Source organism: Mustelus asterias, chromosome 7, assembly GCF_964213995.1.
Source record: "Mustelus asterias chromosome 7, sMusAst1.hap1.1, whole genome shotgun sequence".
NCBI classification, from domain to species: domain Eukaryota; kingdom Metazoa; phylum Chordata; class Chondrichthyes; order Carcharhiniformes; family Triakidae; genus Mustelus; species Mustelus asterias.
In genome coordinates, this window is record NC_135807.1 from 8,285,231 (window position 1) to 8,292,866 (window position 7,636).

Sequence of the window (7,636 nt, forward strand, 5' to 3'; positions counted from 1 at the left end):
TGCTTTACCGCCTGCTGCACCTGCATGCTTACCTTCAGCGACTGGTGCACAAGGACACCCAGGTCCTGTTGCACATTTCCCCCTCTTAATTTATAGCCATTCAGATAATAATGTCTTCCTGTTTTTGCTACCAAAATGGATAAGTGGATATCCTTACATTTATCCAAATTCTTCTGCATCTGCCATTTGCCCACTCATTCAGCTTGGTCAAATTATACTGAAGCATCTCTGCATCCTCCTCACAGCTCACCATCCATCCAGCTCTGCAAATTTGAAGATATTACATTTAATTCCCTCATCTAAATCATTAATATATATATATAGTGAATTGCTGGGGTCCCAGCACTGATCCTTACGTTACCCCACTAGTCACTTGCTGCCAGTCAGAACCACTCTTTGCTTCCTGTCTGCCAATGAGTTTTCTATCCATCTGAATGGACTACCCCCAATCCCATACATTGTAATTTTACACGCTCATCTCTTCTGTGGGAATTTGTCGAAAGCCTTCTTAAAGTCCAAATAAACCACATCCACTGACTCCCCCTCATCAACTCCACTAGTTACATCCTTGAAGAATTCCAGATTTGTCAAGAATGATTTCCCTTTCATAAGTCCATGCTGACTCCATCCAATTCTACCACCGTTTACCAGAGGTGCTGCTATAAAATCTTTGATAATGGACTCTCGAGTTTTCCCCAGTATCATCATCAGGTTCACTGGTCTATAATGCCCTGTTTTCTCTCTACCTCCCTCTTTAAATGGTGGGGTGACATTAGCTATTCTCCAATCTGTGGGCGCCGTTCCAGAGTCCATAGAATCTTGGAAGAAGACCGCCAATGCATCCACTATTTCTAGGGCCACTTCCTTCAGTACTCTGGGATGTAAATTATCAGGCCCTGGGGAATTATCGGCCTTTAATTCCATCAATTTCCCCCACATCATTTCCCTACTAATACTGATTTCCTTCAGTACCTCCCTCTCACGAAAGCCTGGCTTCTGCAACATTTCTGATGTGTTATTTGTCAGGTTCTCCTTTGTGAAGACAGAACCAAAGTATGTATTTAGTTGGTCACCCATTTCTTTGTTCTCCATTATAAATTCCTCTGTTTCTGATCATAAGGGACCGACATTTGCCAATCTTTTTTCTCCACATAACTCTAGGAACTTTTACAGTTTTTATGCTCCCCGCAAACTTACTCACTATTTTTCCTTTCTTAATCAATCCCTTCGGCTTCCTTCGCTGAATTCTAAACTGCTCTCAATCCTCAGGTCTGTTGTTTTGTTCTGGCTAATTTATATGCCTCTTCCTTGGATCTAATACTATCTCTAGTTTCCATTTGCCGTTGCCTGTTCCCCATCCCTTTACCCTGATAGTTATGGTGATGGAGTTTCACCTTTGGCCTACCAAACTGCAGGTTCTTTGCACAGTGCTATCACTTTAATAATTAACTTGAGAGGCCAAATATTAACCCAGTTTCCAGCAAACGGAAAGAAATCCACACTGGTGCGATACGCCTTCCTCATGTCACCAGGTGGCCAAACAACATTTGAATAAAAACTTGTTTTAGTCGTGATCATTTGTACTTTCCCTTTTTTAAAACAAAGACAATTTTTTTTTACCAAGTTTCCCAATCTCAACAACTGGTTCCAGAAAAATCTTCCTTCAATTTTATTATTTTTTTCACACGTCACACAAGTCTGTGGGATGTAATTTATTTCATTTATTAGTCACAAGTAGGCTTACATTAACACTGCAATTAAGTTATTGTGAAAATCCCACACTCCGGCACCTGTTCGGGTACACTGAGGGAGAATTTAACATGGCCAATGCACTCTAACCAGCACGTCTTTCAGACTGTGGGAGGAAACCGGAGCATCCGGAGGAAACCCACGCAGACACGGGGAGAATGTGCAGACTCCACACAGACAGTGACCCAAGCCAGGAATTGAACCTGGGTCCCTGGCACTATGAGGCAGCAGTGCTAACCACCGTATGTTGTACAGCATGGAGATTCATCAATTATTTTAATTGATTATTCAACTTTATAGATTGCACAGTTAATTCATTAAAAACATGGGTAAATTACTCACACTTTTAATGTTTTCTTCTTTTAATTAACAGAGAGTAAGGAAGATTAAATCTCTGCTGTTCAAGTCTTGCTCACGTGGAACTGTAAAATTGCTTTATATCCTACAATTTACTATCCTCAATAAGAGATTCCAGCAGCAATTCTGCAGAATCGTTACCATTTAATCTGGGGTTTCTACACACATCACTTGCCAAGACATACAGCCATGCAATCATTCGATTGGACTGCTCGGTGTGTTAATGACATCCATTGGCTGTCCACTAATGTCACCAGGTACAAACGGGAGTAACTGAATCATTCTCGGGAGCTGCTGCTTTCACTACATTTACCACCTTTTAGGTCCGAGTAATCGTGGAACCTGTGTGTAATTGCAAAACTGGGCCTGTAACCTGGCAGGCGAAAGAATTTAATTCGGGTGTTTATTCACTCTATGAACACATCGATGAAACAACAAAAATAGGGACAAACTAGTGTCGTATCCTCATCTTTTAGTGGAAAGAAGTGTAGCAATCTGGACAATGTCTTATGTGTAATTATGCTTGCAGTACTAAGTAGTGATCTTTTTAAAATGTTTTTTTGGGGGGGTTAACACTGTACAAGAGCATGCTCATGACTTGATACAAGACCATGCGCTGTGTATCTTTGCTGCTGGGAGCTTTCAGGAGCACTGCCAAGTTGTCTACAGCATGATGCTGCACAAGTTCGATAAAGTGCTCCACCAAAATGATCCTTTCAATGTGCAATGCAATGTTTGACAGATACAAATTATTTTAGGGAACACTTTATAAATTATTGGATACATAGTAAAAATGAAGAAGAACTGTTTATATTTATAAATATATTCCCGCTCTAGCACATCAGAATGTTAGTAAACATATCATTTGAGCACATTGATTGATAAGATTTTTGTAAGTCAATAGTGTTGAGGATTACAGAGCCAAGGTGGTAGATGGACCCAAGATACAGATCAGCCGTAATCTCACTGAATAATGGAATAGGCTGAAAGGAACGAGGAGGAAGAAAGACAACGTTTGGAAGGTGACATCGCAGTAGCTATGAACCTCCTTAAAATGGTCTGTATTTGATTTAAAGAGTAAATGCTGCAAAATATGAAATATAAAACGGCTTTTAACGATATTCTGGTATTTGTGTGGTTTATTCTTAATTGCAGTTTAGCCTGGACTTCACAAAAATACAGTGCAATATTAAACCAAAAGAGAAGATGCTGGAAAACCTCAGCAGGTCTGGCAGCCTCTGTGAGGAGAGAAAAGAGCTGACGTTTCGAATCCAGATGACCCTTTGTCAAAGTGCAATATTATACTTCCCAACTTGCTGAAAAATGGACACACAAGCAGTAAAGCTAATATCGTTACACTTGATGAGGGATTTGCTATCTATTTATTATTCACAAGTCTTGCACGGTTTTGTGAGGTGATGCATTTTGGAGGATCAAATTCAGGTGCGAATTATACAGTAAATGGCAGAACCCTTAGGAGCATTGACATAGAGGGACCTGGGCGTACAGGTCCCCGGATCCCTGAAAGTGGCAACACAGGTGGATAAGGTGGTCAAGAAGGCATACAGCATGTGTTTGCCTTCATCAGCCAGGGCATCGAGTATAAAAGTTGGCAAGTTATGTTACAGTGTACAAAACTTTCGTTTTAGGGTTATGGTGAGCAGATAGGTAAGGGGAGCGGAGTCCACAAATAGATCAACCATGATCTTATTGAATGGCGGAGCAGGCTCGAGGGGCCAAATGGGCTACTCCTGCTCCTAGTTCTTATGTTTTATACAGGCCACATTTGGAATATTACGTGCAGTTCCGATCGCCACACTACCAGGACATGGATGCTTTGGAGAGGGTGCAAAGAAGGTTCACCAGGATGTTACCAGGTTTGCAGGGTTTTAGGTATGAGGAGAGGTTGGATAAACCGGATTGTTTTCATTGGAAAGACGGAGGCTGAGGGGCGACCTGATAGAGGTCTACAAAATTATGAGAGGCATAGACAGGGTGGATAGTCAGAGGCTTCTTCCCAGGTTGGAAAGGTCGACTACAAGAAGGCACAGGCACAAGGGTCCTGGATGTCTCGGAGCAGGTAGGAAGCATCCTAAAAGGGACGGGTAACCAGACAGACGTCATTGTCCACATTGGTGTAAATGACGTAGGCAGAAAGAGCAGGGAGGTCCTGCGAGAGCAATTCAGGGAGTTGGGTAGTGGCTAAAAAGTAGGGCCTCTCGGGTAGTGATCTCTGGACTACTCCCAGTGCCATGTGCTAGTGAGGCTAGGAACAGGGAGATTGTACAGCTGAACGCGTGGCTAAAGGACTGGTGCAGGAGGGAGGGTTTCAAATTCGTGAATCACTGGGAAGTCTTCAAGAGAGGATGGCACCTGTACAAGAAGGACGGGTTACACCTAAACTGGAGGGGCACGAATATCCTAGCTGGGAGTTTTGCTAGTGTGGTTCGGGTGGGTTTAAACTAATGTGGCGGGGGGGGTGGGGATCAGAACAATAGGTCAATAAGCATAGAGGCTGGGGACGAGGTTGGGGCCAAGATAAGGCTATCTAAGAGGAAGAGCATTCTGGGGGAGGATGACCTCAGTGGGCCTGGAGGTCTGGAGTGCATCTGCTTCAATGCAAGGAGCGTCACGGGCAAGACAGACAAGCTTAGAGTCTTAATGCTTGCACGGGACTTGGATGTGGTTGCAGTGACAGAGACTTGGTTAAAAGGACAGGACTGATACCCTGGAATATTCAGCTGTAAGTGTTTTAGGTGAGACAGAGAAGGGGCTAGGAGAGGTGGGGGAGTAGCAATGCTGGTTAGGGAGCATATTACAGCAGATGGTGGACAATTTGGAAGGGTCAGGTAACGAATCACTGTGGGTGGAGCTGAGAAACAGGAAGGGCGCAGTCACTATGCTAGGAGTATACTACAGGCCTCCCAACAGCCCACGGGAAGGTGAGGAACGGATATGTAAGGAGATTCTGGACAGGTGCAGAAAAAATAGGGTTGTTGTAGTGGGAGACTTTAATTTCCCTTGTATAGACTGGAAATCCCTTAGGGCTGGGGGCCTGGACGGGGAAGAATTTATAAAATGCGTACAGGAAGGTTCTTTGGAACAATATGTTGACAGTCCAACTAGAGAGGGGGCTATACTGGACCTAGTACTGGGGAATGAGCCCGGTCAGGTCATCAAAGTTTCAGTAGGGGAACATGTGGCAAATAGTGACCACAATTCTGTAAACTTTAGGATAGTAATGGAAAAAGATGAGTGTTGTCCTATGGGTAAGATGCCGAATTGGGGGAAGGCTAACTACAGCTGGATTAGGCAGGATTTGGTGGCTGTTGATTGGGAGAGGCTGTTTGAGGGTAAATCCACATCTGGCATGTGGGAGTCTTTTAAGGAGCAGTTGATAGGACTGCAGGACAGGCATGTGCCTGTAAAGAGGAAGGATAGGAAAGGTAGGATTCGGGAGCTGTAGATAACCAGTGAAATTGTGGGTCTAATCAAAAAGAAAAAAGAGGCATACATGAGGTCCAGGCAGCTAAAAACAGATGGAGCACTGGAGGAATACAGAGAAAGTAGAAAAGAACTCAAACAGGGACTTAGAAGGGCAAAAAGGCGTCACGAAATGTCCTTGGCAGACAGGATTAAGGAGAATCCGAAGGCATTTTATACATACGTTAGGAACAAGAGGGTTGTTAGGGAAAGAATCGGACCTCTCAGGGACAAAGGAGGGGAATTATGCTTAGAATCAAAGGAAGTAGGAGAGATCCTAAACGAATACTTTGCAACAGTATTCACAAAGGAGAGGGACATGTTGACTGGCAGTGTCTCAGAGAGATGTGTTGACCCGTTAGAAAAAATCTCAATTACAAGGGAGGAAGTGTTAGGTTTTTTAGGAAACATTAAGACAGACAAATCCCCAGGGCCAGATGGCATCTACCCTAGACTCCTCAGGGAGGCAAGAGATGAAATTGTTGGGCCTCTAACAGAAATCTTTGTCTCTTCACTGGACACAGGTGAGATCCCAGAGGATTGGAGGATAGCAAATGTGGTCCCGTTATTTAAGAAGGGTAGCAAGGATAACCCGGGTAATTATAGGCCGGTGAGCTTGATGTCCGTGGTAGGGAAATTGTTGGAGAAGATTCTTAGAGATAGGATATATGCGCATTTAGAACTGAATAATCTTATTAGCGATAGACAGCATGGTTTTGTACGAGGGAGGTTATGCCTCACAAATTTGGTTGAGTTTTTTGAGGAGGTGACAAAAACGATTGACGAAGGAAGGGCTGTGGATGTCGTCTATATGGATTTTAGTAAAGCGTTTGACAAGGTCCCTCATGGCAGGCTGGTGCAAAAGGTAAAATCTCACGGGATAAAAGGTGAGCTAGCTAGATGGGTGGAGAACTAGCTTAGCCATAGAAGACAGAGGGTAACAGTGGAGGGGTCTTTTTCCGGTTGGAGGTCTGTGACTAGTGGTGTTCCGCAGGGCTCTGTACTGGGACCTCTGCTGTTTGTGATATATAGAAATGATTTGGAGGAAGATGTAGCTGGTGTGATCAGTAAGTTTGCGGACGACACAAAGATTGCTGGAGTTGCGGATAGTGATGAACATTGTCAGAGAATAGAGCAGGATATAGATAGGCTGGAATATTGGGCGGAGAAATGGCAGATGGAATTTAATCCAGATAAATGCGAAGTGATGCATTTCGGTAGATCTAATGTAAGGGGGAGCTATACAATAAATGGCAGAACCATCAGGAGTATAGACACACAGAGGGACCTGGGTGTACAAGTCCACAGATCCTTAAAGGTGGCAGCACAGGTGGAGAGGGTGGTCAAGAAGGCATATGGCATGCTTGCCTTTATTGGATGGGGCATAGAATATAAAAGTTGGCATATGATGTTGCAGCGGTGTAAAACGTTGGTTAGGCCACATTTGGAACACTGCGTCCAGTTCTGGTCGCCACACTACCAGAAGGATGTGGAGGCTTTGGAGAGAGTACAGAAAAGGTTTACCAGGATGTTGCCTGGTATTGAGGGTCTTAGCTATGAGGAGAGATTGGGTAAACTGGGGTTGTTCTCCCTGGAAAGACGGAGGTTGAGGGGCGACCTAATAGAGGTGTATAAAATTATGAAGGGCATAGATAGGGTGAACAGTGGGAAGCTTTTTCCCAGGTTGGAGGTGACGAACACAAGGGGTCACGGGTTCAAGGTGAGGGGAGCAAGATTCAACACAGATGTCAGGGGGACGTATTTTACACAGAGGGTGGTGGGGGCCTGGAATGCACTGCCAAGCAAGGTGATTGAGGCGGACACGCTGGGATCGTTTAAGACTTATCTAGATAGCCACATGAACAGACTGGGAATTGAGGGATACAAACGAATGGTCTCGTTGGGCAAATGAGCGGCGCAGGCTTGGAAGGCCGAAGGGCCTGTTCCTGTGCTGTATTGTTCTTTGTTCAAGGTGAGAGGTGATAAGTTTTGGGGAGACGTGCGGGGAAAGTCTTTCACACAAAGGGTGGAGGGTGTCTGGAACACG